The 22,148-nt window shown below is 32.2% G+C and overlaps 1 pseudogene; it reads right to left on the bottom strand.

Moving 5' to 3' along the window:
- Nucleotides 1-5,825, bottom strand: part of LOC149555996 (uncharacterized) — a 34,701-nt pseudogene extending 28,876 nt beyond the window's left edge.
- Nucleotides 5,826-22,148: the final 16,323 nt, after the last annotated feature.

The following is a 22,148-nucleotide window of genomic DNA, read 5'->3' as shown; positions in this document are numbered from 1 at the left end:
ACTTCACTTTGCATACTTTCCAAATGCACCCTATTATTCATCATGAGCCAAAATCATCTATATTCTCCTCATTATAATGAACTAATTCCCCAACTTTTGTACCTTCAAGTATCTGTTTGCCCTATTTTCAAGGCTAAAACCAAACACACTTTCCAATTTTCTAACATGTTGGTTTGTAGGTAGTTTCAAGTAGGCAACTTTGGACGTCAATATCTTTTGACCTAGATTTTGTCATGATACAAGATCTAATAGTGGAACAAAGTATCAATGTGTTAGTTTTCAGAGTCTAGTTATCTATCTAGGTTAGTTTTTAAGGCTAGCCTATAGGCCCTCTTATCAGAAAAAGCATAGTTTGTAGGAATAGGGTGAACTTATTTTTTTAATGGTAAATCAATGGTTAAATTTGATCTTGATTAGTACCAGGTGTTCATTAGATTAGTTTGGGATCTCAATTGTTTGAAAATGAAAAAAAATTAGACAGACCCACTTTGGGGTCCAACTGATTACTTCAAATTGATAGAATGTCGTGGAGTCCTAAAGATGTCTTCAAGTTTTTAAATGATTTTTTTTTGTAAAGAGGTGATTTGGGGGTCAACTAGAAATTGGAAAATATCATCATGATGGGGCAAATAAGTATGTGGGAGCTACAAGTCTTAGAGATAAGAAGACATCAAAGGTTTTTCTTCTTACCTTGAAAAATGTTACACTCCATAATCATTTTGTAGATAAATCACAATAGATTTACACAAACTTATGGAAGATTGAATATGTACACATTAATTTCCAACTTTATGTAGAAGCAACAAGTTCATCGAAGGGAGCAGGCAGATGGATAATTTTCAAAGGAAGGGTGACTCAATGATCACTTTTGTGAATGGATAAAGAGTGGACCATGAACTTATCACTCCTATCAATGATAACCTATCTTATGAGGCCATTGCCCAAGTCTTTCTCATGAGGAATTACTTTGATAAATGTGTTGTGAATGGGGGAATTTTGGGATTATAATCTGGTGATTGAGTGGTGAGAAGAGAGAGGACTAGTGGAGGGGCTACAATCCATGACACCACCCACAGTGAGTGTGTGAAAAGTCTTTGCAAAGCTAGATGATAAAGCATCCATGCAAAAAGGTAGTAGTAGGTGATCGGTAATCATGAAAGAAGGGAAGTAGTCCATGAGAAGATGGAGAGATGGAGCATCCCATGGTTGCTAGCTTTGGCCTTTCATAGCATGTTGAATCATATAAGTGATGCCCAAAATGACAATAGCAGGGGAAGTGCTTAGGGGGAAGGTGGAAGAGGCCTAGTTATCTTTGTTCTATTTATCCCACATTCACTCGATTTTGAGGACTTTAAGTCTTTTTATATGCAAGAAGACAATATACACTTGTCTTAAAGCACTGACTTTTACGAGTTAGCATTTGCATGGAGGGGCCAAGTGTGGGTACTGCTACCAGAGGACAAAGAAGAGATTTTGACACTCAACACAAACTAAAAAGTGCCACATGGCATCATTCTATAGGTCATCTTGAGTTTCAAAATGAAGGAAGGAGGACTTATGATATCATGACATGGCATGAGATTCGAAGAAGAAAGACCAAAGGCTATGATCCTACAACATGGCATGAGATCAAGAGTGGAAAAATCGAAGCTTACGATGCCATGATCATACTATAATATCAGGAGAGGAAACTTATAATTATAGGATGCTACAATGGCTTCATGAGTTTGTAAAGCATAGATTAAAGCTGTAAGATTTTACTATTATCATAAGATCGTGATGTCAGAAGATTGTAATGGCCAAATTTAAAGCTTAAGATGATAAGATTATTGTAACATTGGGTCATCATATGATCATGAGTTGAAATTCAAATTTCAAATGTTGCATATGGAGATGTGGGTCCTACCTAGAGAATGTGACCAAGGAAATTTTGACAAGTGGCACCCAATGATATAAGGAGAGGGTAAAAATCAAATTCTAGAATATTCAAATTATAGCTCCATTTTGAATGTTTAGAAAGTTGAAAGATTTAAATGAATTTGATGATATTGTATAGTTTCAACTATACATTTTTAAAATTTTGAATTTAATTGCTCAATTCATGGTACAGGCATGGAAATTTTAAATCAACTTTAGGGGAACTTTTTTCATCAAAAACATAGAGTATTATATACCGTCGGAACCAAGAGAATCCAAATTTTCCATTTTCGCATTCATATTTTGCACAGATCTTCATTGGAAGGAGCTACAAGAAGTTTTATATTTTTGGGGCATCCTTGGTATAAATGCAGATCTATTTCAGAAGGAATAAGATCGGATTATAATCAGATTGAGACAAGGTTAGATACACTGATGCCATAAACAGGAAGACTTGAATGATTTAAAGACAAATGTAGAGGATAAGGTTTTTTTGACAGGAGGCAGTTGGAGTTTCACGATTAAGGGAAGAATAAGACAAGCCAAATCAGATTGAATTTTTGCACATCTTATCAGATATTTGACATACCTTGAAAAAGGGGTTTTCTCATTAATTTTAAGGAAGACATTTCAGGCATTCTAGCAATAGTCGGTAATGAGATTTGATTTACTAGTAGAGGAGAAAGGAGATGAATTCAACAAGATCAAGAAGGTAGAGTTTTAGCATGACACATGGAAATATTAGAATATGATCCTAGAACCTTCTTTTTTCTATAAATATTTCTTCTCCTCTCATTGTAAGGGTTCCATTTTTTGGGTCGATAGTTTCCCCATTTTTTGTGAGACAATATTTTTAGTATTTTCTCCATTCTAAACATCATGTTGTAGTTTCTTTTAAAATATCCATATGATACAATCGTTCATTTTATGTTCTCTGAGTTTTGGCATACAAATAAAATATTGGTTTCAATGAGATTAATATAAAAGTTTCATTTTCTTAGTCTCGTTATGGTTCTCATCTCCTTCCTCTATTGGCTACAATGTCTTATGTTTAAGAACAAAGAGCTTAGACCCTTTTGAAATCCCTTAAGATTGTATGTTTGGATAGATTTTCTGTTGGAATAAAGAGCGATGTAAATGCTTATTTACATTGACAAGGTTGCAGGTTTCACTAGGAGGATATTCAATAAGTATGAGATTTCTTAAGAAAATAGATGTATATTTACAAAGTAAATAGATAGATTTGATATCTGAGTATACAAGTATATTTTGGGTATCTATGTGTATGTCCTAACTTATTAAATGCCCAATGGATAAGGGACTAATCAACTTGGAGATTACATGTTTTTGTTGTTGCATACTTGGGTTATGTTGATTCAATCTTTAATCAAATATCCATTTCCCTTTCTATTTTAAGAATTGAAAAGAGTTATCTTCACTTGGTTTATCAAATTCATGTGTCATGTTATTAGCTATTTCATGTCCATGAATATTTGCATAAGCATAGAAGATTCAAAGGCTTCATCTATTATATAGATTCAGTTATATGCCTTTACATTGGTGCCACATAAATAATCTAAGGTCCACTTACCTAGGTCTTGCAAAGCCTAAAGAAGAAGAAGGAGATTAAATAGCCTTATAGTTGGTCTTGGTGTCTAAATAGGTGCATTGACCATGAGAATTAGCTACCCCTAGGTGCATGTGTTCTTATCAATGGGTTATTAAAAAACTATTAATTCAGGAGCCAACATGGCTTTCTCTAAAGGACTTACAAATATTACTATTGAATGTTACCATATAGAAGTCAAAAGACTTGCTAGATCCACTTGGTTAAGATATTTATCTATTACAATGGTAAGAAAGTAACAAAAAAATGATCTATTAGGTTTTAGCACTACCTTTCTTATTTAGATCTATGCTTTGTTCTATCTCTTGCTTTTAATATTTTTTTGATTGACTCACACACTTCACACTTCAACTTAGCACTTCCTCTGCTTGATCTTCCCACTAGTATTCTTCTTAGTTCACTTTATGTCTTTCTTCTTCCACTTCAATTCACATCAACAACAATCACCAATGACCAAAAACAAGAAACATCTTGTTCATCCTCTTAAGTAGATAACTTTTGTATTTCCAAAATCTTCCTTATTTTTTTTGCTTAGTTACAATCATAGATCTCCATCAAATTCAAATTCAATAAATCAAGAAACTCAGGAAAGAGACTTCCTTCTTAAACTTTGTGCTCCATTTCAAAATGTTAGATCTTCTTTGAATGACTTCAGTTGTTGATCCCATAACTAACTTCATTCTTATCTTTTAAACTTTTTAATTTTCACCAAGTTTTGGTCATAGATTTATTTTTTATAAATTTTTTCTTCATGTTAATGTTTGGGGATCTTTACAACTTGCTCGATCAATACTTGACTTGATTAACACTAAAGGTCAAGACTTTTTGTAAGGTTCTTGGTGACAATTGTAGTAACTCAGCTAATATTGTATTCCTTCATTTACCAATCAAACTATATTGCATATACATATTTCTTAAGATAATGTAAATAAATCAAACAAAAATTATACTATGAGAGTCTAACTCCTTCAAGTGCTCATTGAATACCATACACTTATCAATACTTACATCATCACACTTTTTTCAAAACCTCTTCATCAATCAAATGATATGACACTCTAGTGAACTAGCATAATGTCTAACTAAGGCTTAAAACCATTGACAAAATAAAAAATAAAACTGAAACCATTGACAAAATAAAAAATAAAACTGTTAGAAATAGGGAATACTGAGAGGGAGGGTGAGGGAGGGTGGGGGAGGGGTGTGAATCAGTATTCTAGAAACTTTTGCCCCAAACTGAATATAGTTACTTACTTTATAACATGTATATGAAAGTATACTAACAATATTGAACAATAAATATAACCATGCACAAAAAGAACCATAACACCATATTTAATTTACTAGGGAAACCCTGGCCAAGAGAAAACCCCGATGGGGATGGTACCCACAAAATGATCCACTAAACAAAAGTATCTTGTTAAGGATGTTGACCCTATTAGGAGTCTATTACATACATATAGTGTCTCAGTCCTTATTAGAGGACTAGGCCATGTTAAAAGCCTCAAACTAGTTAGGAGTTGTTTTAACTCTATTAAGAGTTGATATATACAATTAGAAAATATATGAAAGATGAGCCCACTACCCAAACATGAAATTATGCAATATAGTTCTTTATAAAAAGATAGATACAAAAGCCTCTTTACTGCTAATATCTTCAATATCTGATCTTTCATTTTCTTCTCTTTGCATACCTCTAATCATATATTAGAATTTGCATCAATATAGTTCACATATCACATCCAACTTGGTCATCACTTCACATATTACAAAAAAAAATTTATACCTTTATATTTTATCAAAACTTCCCAATTGGCCTTCAAAGTTTCACACACTTGGCAAAATAAAAAACTAAGTCTTTCCCTCTTAAAGTTAACATGTAGGATGCCATCCCAAATTAGTTAAATAATTTTTTTTTAAATAAAATAATTCTTTAACTCATAATCACCCAATTACTTAAATGTTTTGTTCTGCTCTATACACTACCTTTACTAGTGTTTATTCCATAACTCCCATCGTACTATATGTACTGACTTGTGCACTTACATAAATCATTCTCACACTTTGTACTATATGTACCTAACTATGCACATGCCAATAATAACTCTATCATCTGTACACATCAAAACTATCGCTGTTCTATTGGATAATAATTTGATGCTTAAACATTTTTTTTATATCTAACTAGTGGAAACTTCATCTATGCATAGTTCCTTCTTCACATAAGATATATGTTGCCATAAATGAAAAATTAATCATTATACCAACTTACCTTAGCCATATTTCCAGCAATCTCCCCCTTTGACATTGATGGAAACATATGGAAAAATTGGCTAAGTCCCAAATGTTGTACAAAAACTTTCTTCAAAAATTTTTGTCTTTACAAAAATTTACAAAACTTCTCCCCCATCGACATCAATGAAAAAGGTGTCAAAATTTATATACATATCAAAATTGTACCTCTTTACCTCTACACTTAGCTAAATAATCATGAAATGCATTCATCAAAACTTGCCTTCAGACTTTTCAAATTCTTCTCCCATGTATCCTTGGCTCCTTATGACATGTTAACAAGAGCACACAACCCATAGGATGCAATTTCTACTGCATTTAGTATGAATATACAAACTTATCAAATGATTTCTTATTTTTTAAATACTCCTTCACTCAATGTTCAAGTATGTTGATCTTCAATCATAGGTGTTCCTTCAAAACTAAGAACCTCTTTGCAATTATTTTCTTGTTTAACTCTTTCAAACTTATCTCATCATATGTCTTGCTTATTTTCCCTTCAATGTCTTCAATTCTGACACCAAGTCATTGAAACTGATCTGCTAATGCCTTGACTTCATATGTTGGAAATATAAGAGGAGTAACTAAGAGGGGAGGGGTGAATCAGTTACCACAAAAATAAATCCAAGGTCCCTTAAGATGTCAATATAATACAATACAAAAATAAAACTTTTCTGAAATTGAAATACTACTATAACTCAATTAACATAGGAACACTTGGTCTACACTAAGAATTACTATCACTTGGTAAACACTGAAATAATCACTTTTTAAGATGTTTAGTGTGTTTAACCTTAATTAACTTAGTTACAAAAACAAAAACAAAATAACATGAACACAAGAGACACCAAGATTTAATGCATAAATTCAATTTGAGAAAACCACCAATTGCAACTAGTTACAATTTTCACTCTTCTAAAGTGAGCCCTATTAGGAGCCAACCCTATTAAAAGTTACAAAATAAACTATTAGGTGTGACCTTGTTGAATGATTTAATTCACCCTATTAGGAGTGGCCTTGTTAGAGGTTTTTAGACAATTCAATCTAGAAATGCCACCTTGTTAGAGGATTTGGAAAATAGTTGTTAGTCTAACTCTATTAGGAGATTTGATGCAATACTACAATTATTAGAGGGTAATAATCACTTGACCTGATTGTTGATGCAACTGCCTTTTTTGATTTTAGATCTCTATTCTTACTTAAATACTTGATCCTCCTTGATCAAAATGTTCTTTGTAGCTTAGTCAACTAGGATACTTTGATATGCTTCCAATTCACTTCGTTAATTTATCTTCTTCAATCCCATGCTTTTTATAGTTAAATCCTCAACTTGACCTTATATTTATATGATTTACCTTGTCAAGTCAACTTGAATATACTTTCAAACAAATAATATTCATCCCTTGAGTCATCTAGAACTAACCAACAAAACTGTCAGATCTAATATGCTAATACAAGAAAATCCTTTATTAGCCAACCCAACTCAGTCAACACTAACTCAAAAAAGACTTTCCTTCATACTTCCTCTGGTAATCAATTGAGCTCAGTTAACATTGGTTCCATGTCAACTTTTCTTTGACAACCTAGTGAGCTCAGTTAACAGTATTTACCTACAAACTTTCCTGGAATGCTCAACATAGACAGGAAACTTCCTTCAATGCCTAAGTGATCTCAACTAACACTAATTTCTTGGTAAAGACTTGACATTTGTGTAACATCAAATAAATCATTAATTGAATTATTGTATTCAATAATTTCCCTCTTTAACATTGATGACAACACAACATGTCATGATACAAAGAAATTTTTAGATAGTAAATACACGTAAGGACAATATCCATAGTTTCATTCTAATTCTCATCCATGATAACTCCCTCTATCAATGTGAACTCCCTCTAACATCAATCTCTCTATTTTATTTGATTTATCTAACTGTAATTTATCCTTCTAACAAAAAACTCTCCTTTTTGAAATCTGACTCAAAATATTTGATTTCTTATATGAAAAACTCTCCCTCTTTGATATCTTATACCAAAGACAATAATTAATGTATTTTCCATATACCTGATGTACTAATTCATATGCAATATTATCTATCAATACTAAATCAACTTGACTGATCTTCAGAATTATCTGTTGATGCATCACTAAACATCATTTAGTGAGCTTTAGATAGGGGAATGACCCCAATCTTACCTCTTAGATACAAAAATGCATCCTTAGGTAATGGCTTGGTGAATATGTCTGCAATTTGTTCTTTTGTATTCACATATTCCAATCTCACCTCCTTATCTTAACACCAGTTCTCTCAAGAAATTATATTTTATTGCAATGTGTTTGATCTTGGTATGAATCATTGGATTCTTAGATATGTTGATTTCACTGGTGTTATCACAAAAGATAACAATTGGGTCCTTGATCTCCTCCATCATACTTGACAAAAATTGTTTGAAAAAAACAATGTTGGAATAATTGAATGTTGTTGCAACATATTATGTTTCTATTGTAGACTAAGAGATACAATTATGCTTCTTGCTTGTCCAAGATACTAGCCTATTTCAAAGAAATAATGCTCCACCACTAGTGCTCTTCCTATCATCAAAACTTCCTGTCCAATCAACATCAATGAATGCTTTCAATTCAAATTTGCCTCCTTTCTTATACCAAAAACCATAATATTTAGCACCTTTCTGATATTTCATGATTATTTTTATTGCCATCATATGATTTTCTTTAGGATTAGCTAATAATTTTTCAACCATACCAATTGCTAATGCAATATAGAGTTTTGTGTACACTACATACTAAAGTTTTCCAAATCATTGATCTATATGTAGTTTGGTCTACCTCCTTGGAATCATCATTTTTGGAAAGCTTATGTCCAACAGACATAGGTGTTCCAACTAGTCTATAATCTTCCATTCCAAATTTCTTCAATATCTCCTGGATTTATTTTGGTTGAGTGGTATAGATACCATCCTTCATCTATTGAATTTGCAAGCCAACAAAGAATTTAATCCCTCCAAACAATGACATTTCAAATTCTTTACTCATTTCCACAAAAAAATATTTACACAAATCATCATTTCCAATAAATAATGTATTATCCACAAAGGTTTATGCCAACATTGTCTTCTTATCTGGTTCTTCTCTGATGTATAGGTTGTTATTATCATTAATCCTTTGAAAACCAATATTTATGAAATCATTGTGTTATCTTTCATACTAGACTCTGCGGGCTTGTTTGAGACCATACAAAGCTTTGTGTAATCTTCAGACCATCTCCCTTTTGTTAGGATCTATGAAACCTTCTGGTTACTCAATGTAGACTTTCTCTTCTAAGATTCTATTCAAGAATGTTGTTTTTGCATCCATCTGATATACTTTGAATCCTTTGTGTGTTGCATATGCAAGTAGTGTTCTAACACCTTCTAGTCTCACAACAGGAGAAAAAGTCTCTCCATATTCAATACCTTCTTCTTGAGCATAACCCTTCCATACTAACCTTTCTTTATTTCTTGAAACTTCTCCATTTTCATCCAACTTATTTCTAAATACCCATTTTGTTCCAATTATATTTTTGTCCTGGGGTCTAGGAACAAGAGTCAAAGTTTTGTTCCTTTCAATATGATCAATCTCTTCATCCATTTCCTCAATCCAAATTTTATTTTCTAATGCATCTGTAATAGTTCAGTTTTCAAACTTAGTGAGAAAACATGTACCTTTTATTTTTTTCCTTGTCATTATGCCTTTTGGATGATCTCCAATGATTTTCTCAAGTGTATGATTCCTTTTGACATATCCAACAAGTCTAGGCTCCTTATTTTTGGATTTTGGACTTGTTTCACTCAATCCACCTTATGCAAAATGATTTTATGAATCATGCCCACTACTTGTGACTTAGGTCCATTAGATGACTTGGTTTTCACTAGCTAAAACTTGGCTCCTTCTAACTAAGACTCAAGTTGAACTGGTTGCAACTTGTGTTGAAGTAGGGATTTTGGGGACTTGGGTGGTGAAGATTTCTAATTGCTAATTTTATTGGCATGAACATCTGGTAAGGTATTAGGTTCACAATAGAAAAAAATTCTATAATTTTTAGGTTCTTTTCTACTTTGTTCTTCACACTCTTCTAAAAATTCATAGCTTTATATGTACACTTTCTATAACTTTGTGAGTAGATAGATTCAAAAATTTGTACGCTTTTCTCTTATCAAAGATCCTAGAAATATGCCTTCATCAATTTTCACATCAAATTTTCCTTTTCTTAACTCCTTCAAGATACAATATTTTCTTCCAAATACTTTAAAATAAAAAACATTAGGTTTATAGCCATACCATAATTCATAAGGTGTTTGATCTAAGTCCTTCTTTAGTTGAACTCAATTCAAGGTATGAACTGTTGTGCTGATTGCCACCTTCTAGTATTTGGTAGCAATATTCTTCTCTATCATCAATGTCCTTGCACAAACCATAATTGATCTATTCCTTCTCTTTGCTACATTATTCTATTGATGTGTACCAAGTGCAGATACCTATCTTTTGATTCCTCTTTCATTACATAATTCATTCAAGATGAATTCACCTCCTCTATCTAACCTTATATATTTTAGTCTCTTTCCTGTTTCTTTCTCAACACTAGCCAAATACCACTTGAACTTTTGAAAAGCTTATGACTTATCCTTTAAATACATAACTATCATCATCCTAGAATAATCATCAACAAACAAAATAAAGTACTTATCTCCATAGTAGCTTTGTATGCCTATAGGTCCACAAAGGTATGTATGAACCAACTCCTAAACTTCTATAGAATGATAATTCTTACTTTTGAAACTTTTCCTTCCCATATTTCCAATTTGATAATTTTTGCACATGCTTATATCAACTTTCTTTAGGCTTGGAATGCCTCTAACCCTTCTATTATTTCTTATGTTGACCAGGTTATCAAATTCACATGACACAAACTTTTATGTCGTATAACCAATTTTCTCCTACTTGAGCTATGAAACATGAATTTTTAGTTAGATCTAGGTAAAATAGATTACCTCTTGTTTGATTTCCAGCCTCAACTAGATTTCCTTTTCCATCCAGTAGCTTGGCTTTCCTATTAATAAATTCTACCTCAAATACAATGTTATTCAATTATGCCACACTAAGTAGATTATGTTTTAGTCCTTCAACCCAATAAACATTGTCACATATGAGTTCATTTTTCAGTGCTACAATTATTAGAGAGTAATGGTGACTTGACCCAATTGCTGATGCAACTATCTTTTTCGATTTTAAATCTTTATTCTAGCTTGAATACTTGATCCTCCTTGATCACGGTGTTCTTTGCAACTCGATCAACTAGGATACTCTAATATCCTTCCAATTTGCTTCCTTAATTTATCTTCTTCAATCCCATGCTTCTTGCAATTCAATTCTCAAATTGACCTTATATTTATGTGATTTGCCTTGTCAAGTTGGCTTGAATATACTTTCAAACAAATAATATTTATCCCTTGAGTTGGCTAGAAATAACAAACAAAACTGTCAAATCCAATATGCTAATATAGGAAAATCCTTCATTAGTTGACCCAACTCAATCAACACTAACTTAGAATAGACTTTCCTTCAATATTCCTTTGGTAACTAAGTGAGTTTGGATAACACTAGTTCCATGCCAACTTTCCTTTGGTAACCAAGTGAACTTGGTTAACATTTTTTGCCTACAAACTTTCCTAGAACGTTCGACATACACAGGAAACTTCCTTCAATGCCTAAGTGATCTCAACTGACACTAATTTCTTAGTAAAGACTTGACATTTGTCTAACATCAAAGACAACATACAATTGAATGATTTTATCCAACATCATCATGCTTCTTTCTTAGCTCATCATCATTGTCCTTTATGAAATTAAAAGCTATAGTACATTTGGCATATAATGCATTTCCTTCTTGCTCACATCTCCTTAGCTCCTTGATGCATTCATCAAGAGCTCCTAGATCATTCCTAATGTTATGACATAGTGTGTCAAACATTTGAGCATCATGCTTTACTTGTACTTGAACTACTACCACATTTGACAAGTTAGTGAATTCAACATCAAATGGTTGAATCACTACCTTAGCTCTGTCCTCTGGATCTAAATTTGGCATTCTCACCATGAGTGTACTCTGTAACTTTTCAGTTACACCCATAAGAGTTTTATGCAAAATCTTCACCTACTTGTTCTTGTTGATTATGATATTTAAAGTTGATATCAAATATGTCTTATCATCATCATTTGAGCCTATTAATGTTGCAAGGGTAAGAGATGTGCTTGTTGCATGCACCTTCTTCTCTTCTTCCTCCTCCTCCTCCTTCTTTTCTTTTTCCTCTTTTATTTTCTTCTCTTTATCTTCTCTTTTTCTATGTTCTTCTACCTCTTTCTTCTTCTTCTCTTCTTAATCTTATTATTTTTCTCCTCCTCATGCTTCTTCTTCTCCTCTTCTTCTTCCTTCTTCCTCTTCTCATCCTCTTTTCTTTTCTGATTTTCATCTTCTTTTCTTTTCTCCTCTTCCTTCTTCCTTTTTCTTTCTTCTTCTTCCTTTCTTTTCTTTTCTTCTTTTCTCATTTTCTCCTCTTCTTCATCTACTTCTTCTTATGACCTAGTGTAGCTGGAGATATTTCCAACAATTCTTGTACCATAATCCTTAAAAGGATTCTCATTTGTATCAACTGTAACTTTTGTGCCACCAATATGCGTTGTATCAGTTCCAATTGAGATCTATGGTGTTGCTGTTGTTTCTTTGTTCAAGTTTGCCATCATCTGCACAATAATCTTTTTAGTCTCCTCATTAACTTCCTAATAATTTCCTCCCATTATTAGTATGGCCCTTTTCTTGTTTCTCAGATACACTTCTAGACTCTTCATTAAAATATCCATATGTTCATCAATGTCAACTTGGCATAGTTTTCTTATCTAGTTTTATGTGATGTTCTTATCCTCATCAGCTACTCTCTTCCTTCTATTTGTTAGCCTCTCATAGAGTTCTTTTTGGATTTCATCCTTAACATCCTCATATTTCTTATTAGATAGAAAAATATGTCTAATAACAACATTTTCTACTTCTAATCTATCAATCCCTATATATAAATGATAAAAGTAATTTAATTGAATAAAGTTTCCTTCAATTATGATTGTGTTCACCTTTTCAATTTTAGGCTTCCATGCCTTTGTCCCCGAGGGTGTAACTTCATGTTTTTTTTTTTTTTTTCTTCTAAGGATCTACTTGATCTCACATCTTCTTATGAGGCAAGCTTGACATTAATTCCTTATGTCTCTTTTATGGTCCTATTGACAATGTATTCATTCTTTTCTTCATAGGAGAGTCAGATGACTCTTGCTTCAGCTCTGGCAATCTAACTAATTTTATTTTCAGCTCAACTACTTATACTTTTTCTTTTGATTCCTTTTGTTAGAATAATAGTAGGTGTACTGGGTGCCTATATCTATGATACTATTGCATAAGGGGCAATAGGTGTTGTCATAGAAGGTGTTATCACTGTTACTCCTTTTTATTGTCCAATAGATGCCAAGGGTGGAATATACATCATCCCTTGTTGAATGATTTGTTTCATCCTAGTGATGTTCTACCTTAGTACTTCTCTTGCTTCCTTAGTTGTCATTCTAGCTTGTTCCATAGTCTTCTTCATAAAAGAGTGTACTTTCTTCTTTTCTAACTTCTCCAATTGAACTTGGCTAGACAATTGGATAATCTCTTCATAGGTTCCCAATCTATAATACTCCTTATCTTTATCTAATTCAAGAAAAGCCTTGGTATATCCTTCTCATTCCTTTTCAGTACTCTCATATCCCAAGGGCTCAACATACAAAATCCTAGGCTCTACTATCTCAATGTTTGTGAAATATGTGTCCACCATAAAGAAAATTTCTTCTTTATACTTTTCTATCACGCAGGGTGGAATTCACAATCTCTCCCTCGTCTCAATCTAGTATGTCTTCACAATCAAATTTGCACTATCATTTACCTTCTCAATAAGGTGTATGTTATATACTTTAGAAATCTTTTCCGTTGTGCTCCTATTAGTATTCATTATGGTTGATTCTTGCATGAATGGAAATATCTTGATCAGATGGAAAAACATATGAGTAATCAAGGATTGGAATCCAAAATGACTATTCTTGACCTTCTTTATCTTTTCTAGGTTCTCTGTCAATTGTGCTCTTAGGATTCCCCACAATTTAACTTTCTCTCTATCAACATAGATCTTATAAGCTACTTGTATAAAGGTAGCTACTATATCATCTTCTCTAGAGCTATAGTACATCCTTGTTGCAATGATTCTACTCAAGAATTTGACATCATCTTGTTTAATCTTACTAATCACAATACCTCTACTATTATATACAGACTTAGTGTTGTCAAGTACTAACTTCTTGACATTCTTTTCATTCACTAGAATAGTACCTTCATTGTAGACCAGTAACCTCATGAATAATATTGGCTAAGATTTCAACTACATTATCTCCTAACCAAAACTTGCCATCATGAATTCTACTTAATATTATCTTAGTCCACTCTTCATTATCAAACTCATAATAAAATAGAAACTTAACTAGGTCATTATCCTTCAGATATTCAAAGCCTTGTTGATAATTCATGTCTTGATTGTAAATATGGTTAAATTCCTCATAGATGTGTTTTTCTCCTACAATTTCAAACTTGCTTCTAAGATAACTTCTCACATCTTCTAGGTGAATAATGTTTTTAGGCATTCTAGACAACACGGTGTTGGGGTCATCAACTAGAGATTTTACAAGGTTTATCTCTAGCTTAGATCTAGCTTCATCCTCAACATTGTGAATCAAAGACTTATCCATCTCTATGATTTAATTCTTAACACAATTTGTGGATTAAATTTTTTCTTAAGAGTGAATACCTCACTTTGATGCATAATTTACAGCTTTCTAAACTTTGTGCTTGAGACACTTCAATTCTCCTTCAATTTCACTATCAAATTTCTCCTTAACTCTTCACATGGTTGAATGATACACACAAAATTTCTCACATGAATTATATCTCATCAAATGAACTTCACATTAATTGTGCAACAACTCAATCTGTAAAAAGTCGATTCTATTTACTAGTCAATTTGTTTTTATTCGTATAACTTCATGCAATCTCCAAATGACATGTGCTCTTAACCAGAGCATCTTGTCATCATCTTCTATCTCATATCAACTGCACAACTCTTAACTTGATTTCTAACCTCATTTTTCTCTTTTTGATACTCGATCTTCAATAAAAAGTGTTTAATTCAAATAAGATGAATCACATATAATAGCTAACTTCAATCTTTCATCAGGTGCATAAAAAAAATGTTATTCTAATACTACATGTGAACTTGATGGATCTTTTTTTTTGATAAATACCTCTTTGAATTCTTCCACATGTTCTTTCAACTCATGTTTCTGGCTATTGTTGTTGCTATCATTTCTTCTGGTGTTCCTCATTGTTTCTTCTAAAATTTGGACTCATGTTGATCTTCCTCATGTCCATTCTACAAAAAAAAAAATATGACCAAAATTATTACATAGAAAACATAGTGGTGTAGTTCTTCTCTGATTAGGTCCATTCTGATTAACTAGTGTACTACAATTTCTGGCAATATGTCGAAAGTTGTTAGATCTCTGACACACAATGTTACTCCTTATTTCATTAGATCTTTCTCCTTCATTGGATATTCTAGAGGATCTTCTTATTTAATTACCTATGGTTAGTATTTATAAACATTCTACTATTTCTATTATTACTATCAAACTTATGTTTCCTACAATCAACTACTTTATGACCAAAACCATAACAATTATATCAATAAAAAAATAGTAATAGGTTTGAATGACTTACTTGTATAGTCTCTCTTCATATGACCAACTTTAGTACAAAGAAAGAATCTACCTTTAAATTCGTACCTTACCTCTTTAGGTGATTCAACTTTCTCTATTTTCTTAAGTTCATCATGTTTCTCAGGTTGACTTGCATGTTCAACTTTTTTAGGTACATCTATAGATTGACTAGATTCAATCTTATCTAGATCATTCTTCTTTGGTTCAGGGGTTTCAACAATTGGATCTAGTTCCTTGCTTCAGATTTATTTGTTTTTTTTCCTCCAATGAAGTATCCAAGACCAATCTTATCATAGGAAGGTCTCTAATAATATAGTTGCTCATCAATTTTCTCACTCCTAGAATATAAGTTTTCTAATTGTTTCTTAGCCTAGTTTAACTCTCCTTTCACAATAATATTGTATTTTTCAAGTTATTCATGCTCTATTTTGATAGATTCAAGTTCAAATTTCATTTTAGTAATATGGGATCTTAGATCTTGATTCTCATATTTTAGATCAAATTCAATCTTGATATCATCTTTCTTCAAACTTAACTTTAGCTCACCAATCTTCAATTCATGTTTCAAAACCTCATTTTATTTCTGGAAAAATGATACTTGATCACTATCCTTTGTCTACTCTTTTCATTCCTTTCTAGATTTGCAATGATCAATCTTGTCTTTCAATTTCCCAATGTAGTCTTTTGCATCTTCATATCTTTCTTTTGGGTTATCTCTTTCTTTAGTAAGAAGATCAATCTTCTCAAGGTCTTCTTCAAGATTCCTCTGTAATTGTTCCATATTCATAGGGATCTTACTCAAGTTGTTAGGCCTCTTCAAAGTAACTAGGCCCTAATACCAATTGTTAAAAATAGGGAATACTAAGAGGAGGTGAATCAATATTCTAGAAACTTTTGCCCAAAATTGAATATTGTTAATTACTTTATAACATGCATATGAAAATAAACTAACAATGTTGAATAGTAAACATAACCATGCATAGACAAAACTCATAACACCATATTTTGTTAACTATAAAAAACCATGGCCAAGGGAGAACTCCAATGGGGATGGTACCCACAAAATGATCCACTAAAAAAAAGTATCATGTTAAGGATGTTGACCCTGTTAAGAGTCTATTGCATACATATAGTGTCTCGATTCTTGTTAGAGGACTAAGCCCTATCAAAAGCCTCAAACTTTTTAGGAGTTGATATATACAATTACAAAATGTATGCAGGCTGAGCCTACTTCCCAAACATGCAATTATGCAATATAGATCTTTATACAAAGAGATAGAGACCAAAGCCTCTTTATTGTTGATATCTTCAATATATGATCTTTTCTTTGCTAATTTTCACATACCTCTAATTATACATTAGAATTCACATCAATATAGTTCATATATGAGTTTAAATATCACATCCAACTTGGTCATAACTTTGCATATTACAATTTTTCCTTTATACCTTTAGATTTTATCAAAACAACCTAATCGACCTTCAAGCTTTCACACACTTGGAAAAATACAAAACTAACTCTTTTCCTCTTAGGGTTAACATCTAGCATGTCATCCCTAATTAGTTAAATAATTATTTTATAAAAAAAAAAATCTTTAACTCATAATTTACCAATTACTTATATGTTATGTTCTACTCTGTACACTACCTTTGATAGTGTTTATTCCATAACTCCTACCATACTGACTTGTGCACTTACATACATCATTCTAACACTTTGTACTATTTGTACCTAATTGTGCACATGAAAATAATAACTTTTTCATCCGTACACATCAAAACTATCTCTATTCTATTGTATAACAATTTGATACTTGACAATTTTCTATGTCTAACTATGAAAATTCCATCTATACATAGTGCCTTCTTTACATAAGATATATGTTGCCATAAATGAAAAATCTATCATTATACAACTTATCATACTTACTGATATTTCCAATAGATAGAATTCTTACATATACATTGATCAACATTATCAGTTAGGGCTAACAATACACACAACTCATCCTAGTGATATAAGAGATCTATGTCATGAGGATGTACACATGCAAAGTTGCTAAAAGGTGAATATTTCTTAGGATTAAATATTGGACACAGAAGACCCTTAGACCATTTGATCATATGCCTTTTTTTTATAGGATTGGCTATTAGGCACACAAACTCACTAGACCATCTAATCCTAATATTTTTATCCTCATGGGATTGACTATTGGGCACAAAAAGCTATTAAACTATTAAATCCTATCCCCTTTATATGGTTCATAATAAGGAAAACAAACCTTTTTAGGTTTGTTGATTACACTCCCTCCCTCCTTCTTTCTTATTAGTCACATATCTCTTTTTGATTTTTAAATTGACAAAGACTCAAGTCTATTGGGGGCTTGGTATTTTTTCGTCTCCTTAGTCATGATGAGATTGGCTCTTTCTTTTAATCTACTTTTCCATGAGTATTAGGTAGTCTTATACTCATTCCAAAGTGGGGGATAAATGTACTATTTTAAAATGAAATAAATCATTATTTGAATTCTTATATCTCCTATCTTTTAGTGACTTTATGGACCATGGATGTATTTGTGTTCAATCATCTCTTTTTTCCACTCTGATTCCTCTTTTCCAATTCTATTTGAGTAATTTCCAAGACCTTGGGTTTACTCCTTGGAATAACCTTGGTATAGGTCAACCTAGTTGACTTGTGCTAGTATAGGCTAGTCAAGTTGAATTTTACCATAGGTTGTTTTGGTCCTAGGGTTATTTTTGTCTCGGGGTGTTAATTTTTGAAATTCAAGATGAACAATCTTTGACACACATGATAGGAACTCAAGATAGAAAATTCTAGGTATTTCATAAGGCATTCAAACATTTCAAGATGTTCTCAAGATTCAAGGATCTTTTTGAGCATTTACTCTTGAAGATCTAGTATTTTGTTGGCCATCAAGGGGGGAGATCCTCATTGTGACATTTATCATTTTACTCATTTTTGCACATCTACATTTATAGCTCCACAATTTGGTAATAGATCTAGTATATTTGTGGAGATTTCCTACATCCTTTATTGGAGATTCAACATCAACAACATTCAAGCATTGCAAAATCATTATCAACAAGGGTTTCATCAAGTAAAGTGAATATTTGCATTTGTATTACTTCTTTACATATTTTTCATACTTGTCTCTTTCAAGGTTAATTCCTAAATGGTGGCTCGACTAAGGAAAATACCTCCCCCAAAAAAAATCACTTTTCTTTTGTGCAAGAATAGGCTATCAAAATTACAAATTTAGATTTGGAAACTATCAATCATAAGCTTTAGGTAAAATTTGGATCAACTTGAAATTTATACCCCAAGAACATGTATGTCATCCCATTAAACTACCTACAAATGTCACCCAAATTGACCTATACTTGAAGTTCTAATTTTTTAGGGTTTTCTATTTTGATCATAGATCTGTAGTCAGAATTTATGTAACAGTTAAAAATTTGTAGTCTTTTAAGAAAAAGAACACTATCCCTTTCATATTTTAAGTTAAATTCTCTCTCCTCTTTATCTCATATCATAGATCTATTTGTTGGAAATCAAATAGGGAAAGTAAGATGTTGAGGGGGGAGGGGGGGGTGCATGATTCAAGATATTTAAAACTTCTACTACTTCAAACATGAATGTCATTCATACTTAATTCACCACACACATCTATGCCTTAACCTTAACCATGCATAATAAAATAACAACATCTAATACTAGATCTAACATCTTATAACATGATTAAAACATATAAGCAATAATCAACACTTGACACTAGATATGGTAATGTGAAAACCCTCCAAGGTAAAGATAAAACTATGATGGTGGTGATACCCACAAAATATGCACTACCATAACAATAAATTGTGTCTGTTAGGGCTATAAAGTTTGATCACTTCTGATGATCTACCCTATAATGGGTTTGCACTACTAAGAGCTTACAAGAATGTTAAGTATACCTTGATTAAAGGATTTTACATCACAATAAAGTGGGTACTCTGTTAGGAGATTTACAAAAGGCCTATTAAGGCCACTCTATTAAAGATTCACCTGATCCACTAGTTAGGATGAAGTCAATACCATGATCCTTTAGTTTGCACTTTAATTGCTAATGAGAGATCTTCTCTTTCCAATATACAATCACCTCAATGTTTCATATACACTTTATCTCCTCTCTACATTGATTGGTCACTTTATTCCTTCAATCTATGACTCACATTTAATTGCAGAATCCTCTCTCTTACAACTTTAACAACCCAAAATTAGGTCTTAAACCTTTCTTAAATAGCCATCTAATGAATCTTCTAGATCTTAAGCAACAATTAGGATTCATTCCTTTTTCCACTTGGCATTTCCAATTTTCTGATTGGCTAATCCCATAACATAAGGATTAATGATCCATAATTATAGGCATAATTAACTCCATAGTTGAATCCTAAATCATATAAATATGCTTCCATCTTGGAGAAACAATTTACCTATGATTTTATGTTAGTCCAAACTCAAATACAATAAACTATGTTAGTCAGCTCATATAGCTTCTATCACTCGGCTCTACTTGTTCCAACTTGTTGTCCTTCAGTATGAACTTGACTTGAGTATAACTGATTTTACCTTCTAGATTACTCAGTGCATGTTACCTCCTTAATTACTCAACAACCATTGAAATGCTCGGCATCTCTTGTGCACTCAAAGAATATATATGCCTCAACACCAACCAAACATCTTCACTTCTCTTCTTAAGATCTTTAATTTCATGAGGACGTAATCACATTGATGATTGACCAACATTTCCTAATAAATGACTAAGTTTTTTACACTAATAAACAAGTTTTCCTTAAGGTTCAAAAATATCTCCCTTTGGTATTAGTAAAAAAAAACACTTACAATTATTAAAAAATCATATATAACAAAACTTCAAAACTGGAACTCACCCTTTGGATATACTCCATACCTTAGCTTGCTAAATATATACAATGTTCTTCTTCACAATATACACAATTTTCCCTTCTTGTGATCTCTGATCTCTGTACATTTCCCTTTTTTTTTGTCATGATTGCATTATTATTATAAAATGGGGTCAGCCATTGTAAAAAAATGGTTTATGCCATTGCAAGATGAGATCCATAGTAGCATCCTAATCAGCCTTAAGTGTGTCAAGAATATAGTGTTCAATTTATAATCTTGTTGCTAAATCGACCATATTGTCAGCAATGGCTAAATTCTGATTGCTCTGAATCAGATCCTTAGAAGTTTGCAAATGTCTTTGCATGACCTCCAAATGAGGTGTCAACAAATATTGAACTATTATAATCTCTACCCTTAATTTTACCTCTTTGTGTAGTAACTCAAATTTCTTTCCTTGTAAAAACCTCAATTTTGTAAAATGAACTAAATTTGAACTTGCATACAATGTTAGTGTATCTCTAGTCTTATGTAAATTGGCATCAATATTATCCATCCAATCTCTTATTTCTTTTGTAAATGATGGGATATAACATAGTTTCATAAATAATGTATTTACATTTTTAACAATCTTCTCAAAATAATTTACAAGGGTATAAAGTTCAACCTTCTTGACTGCAATCTCTGTTGCAACTTTCTCCATTACCTTATTCTCAATTTTTCTCTCTGACCTATGCATAAGCTTTTCTCTTGTATTAATGTCAAGGTCATTCAACTTTTCACAATTTGAACCAATTGTTCAATGATTGAGGCCTATTCATTAAAGTTCTCAACACCAATAGTTTCAAGGAATATATCCTTGGTCTCATGAAATGCTTTCCTTTGTTGGTGTTCTCTCCTTATTTCCTCTTATTTGGTTTTCCTTGCAAATGGCTCAGTCAATCTTTTCAACTAATCAAAAGTCAAATTATTTGTGTCCCAATTGGCGATCATAATCACTTCATCTAAGGTAATAGGCTTACCTTGAATTTCCACTAGAGACTTGATTTTATTTTTATTTATCCTCTTCCCCTTTGAGTCTGGTGTGTTAGAGCTTGACATAGTCAAGTGTAGACCTTTAGTTTTTACATTTACACTTGGTCCATGTGTCTACTTAGTCTGTGTCTACTCCATAATAGATGTTTCACTCTCAATAGCAATCACCTATTATTTAGGTGCATTCTCCTTTTCCTTCTTAGCATTTATAGTGATTTCACTTGTGAAACTTGGTTGTCAAGCCTCCTTTTCTTCCTAAATATGAGGTCTTGAGGCACTTTTTCTCTCACTTGCAGTGGACAAGTCCACTTGATCATTCTATCTCTTTTCATGCTTCTCCTCTTTAGTATTCACATGAATAGTAACATTTCCCTCACTCGCATCATTCTTCTGTTTTGGAACTTGGAAATTTTTTTCTTCATTGGCTAGCACATTATATTTTTTGGTCACACC

The sequence above is a fragment of the Cupressus sempervirens genome, chromosome 5 (genome assembly GCF_028749045.1).
Source record: "Cupressus sempervirens isolate cs-2001-9-10 chromosome 5, ASM2874904v1, whole genome shotgun sequence".
NCBI classification, from domain to species: Eukaryota; Viridiplantae; Streptophyta; class Pinopsida; order Cupressales; family Cupressaceae; genus Cupressus; species Cupressus sempervirens.
The sequence above is the reverse complement of the archived record's forward strand: the minus strand, read 5'-3'. Positions and strand labels throughout refer to the sequence as shown.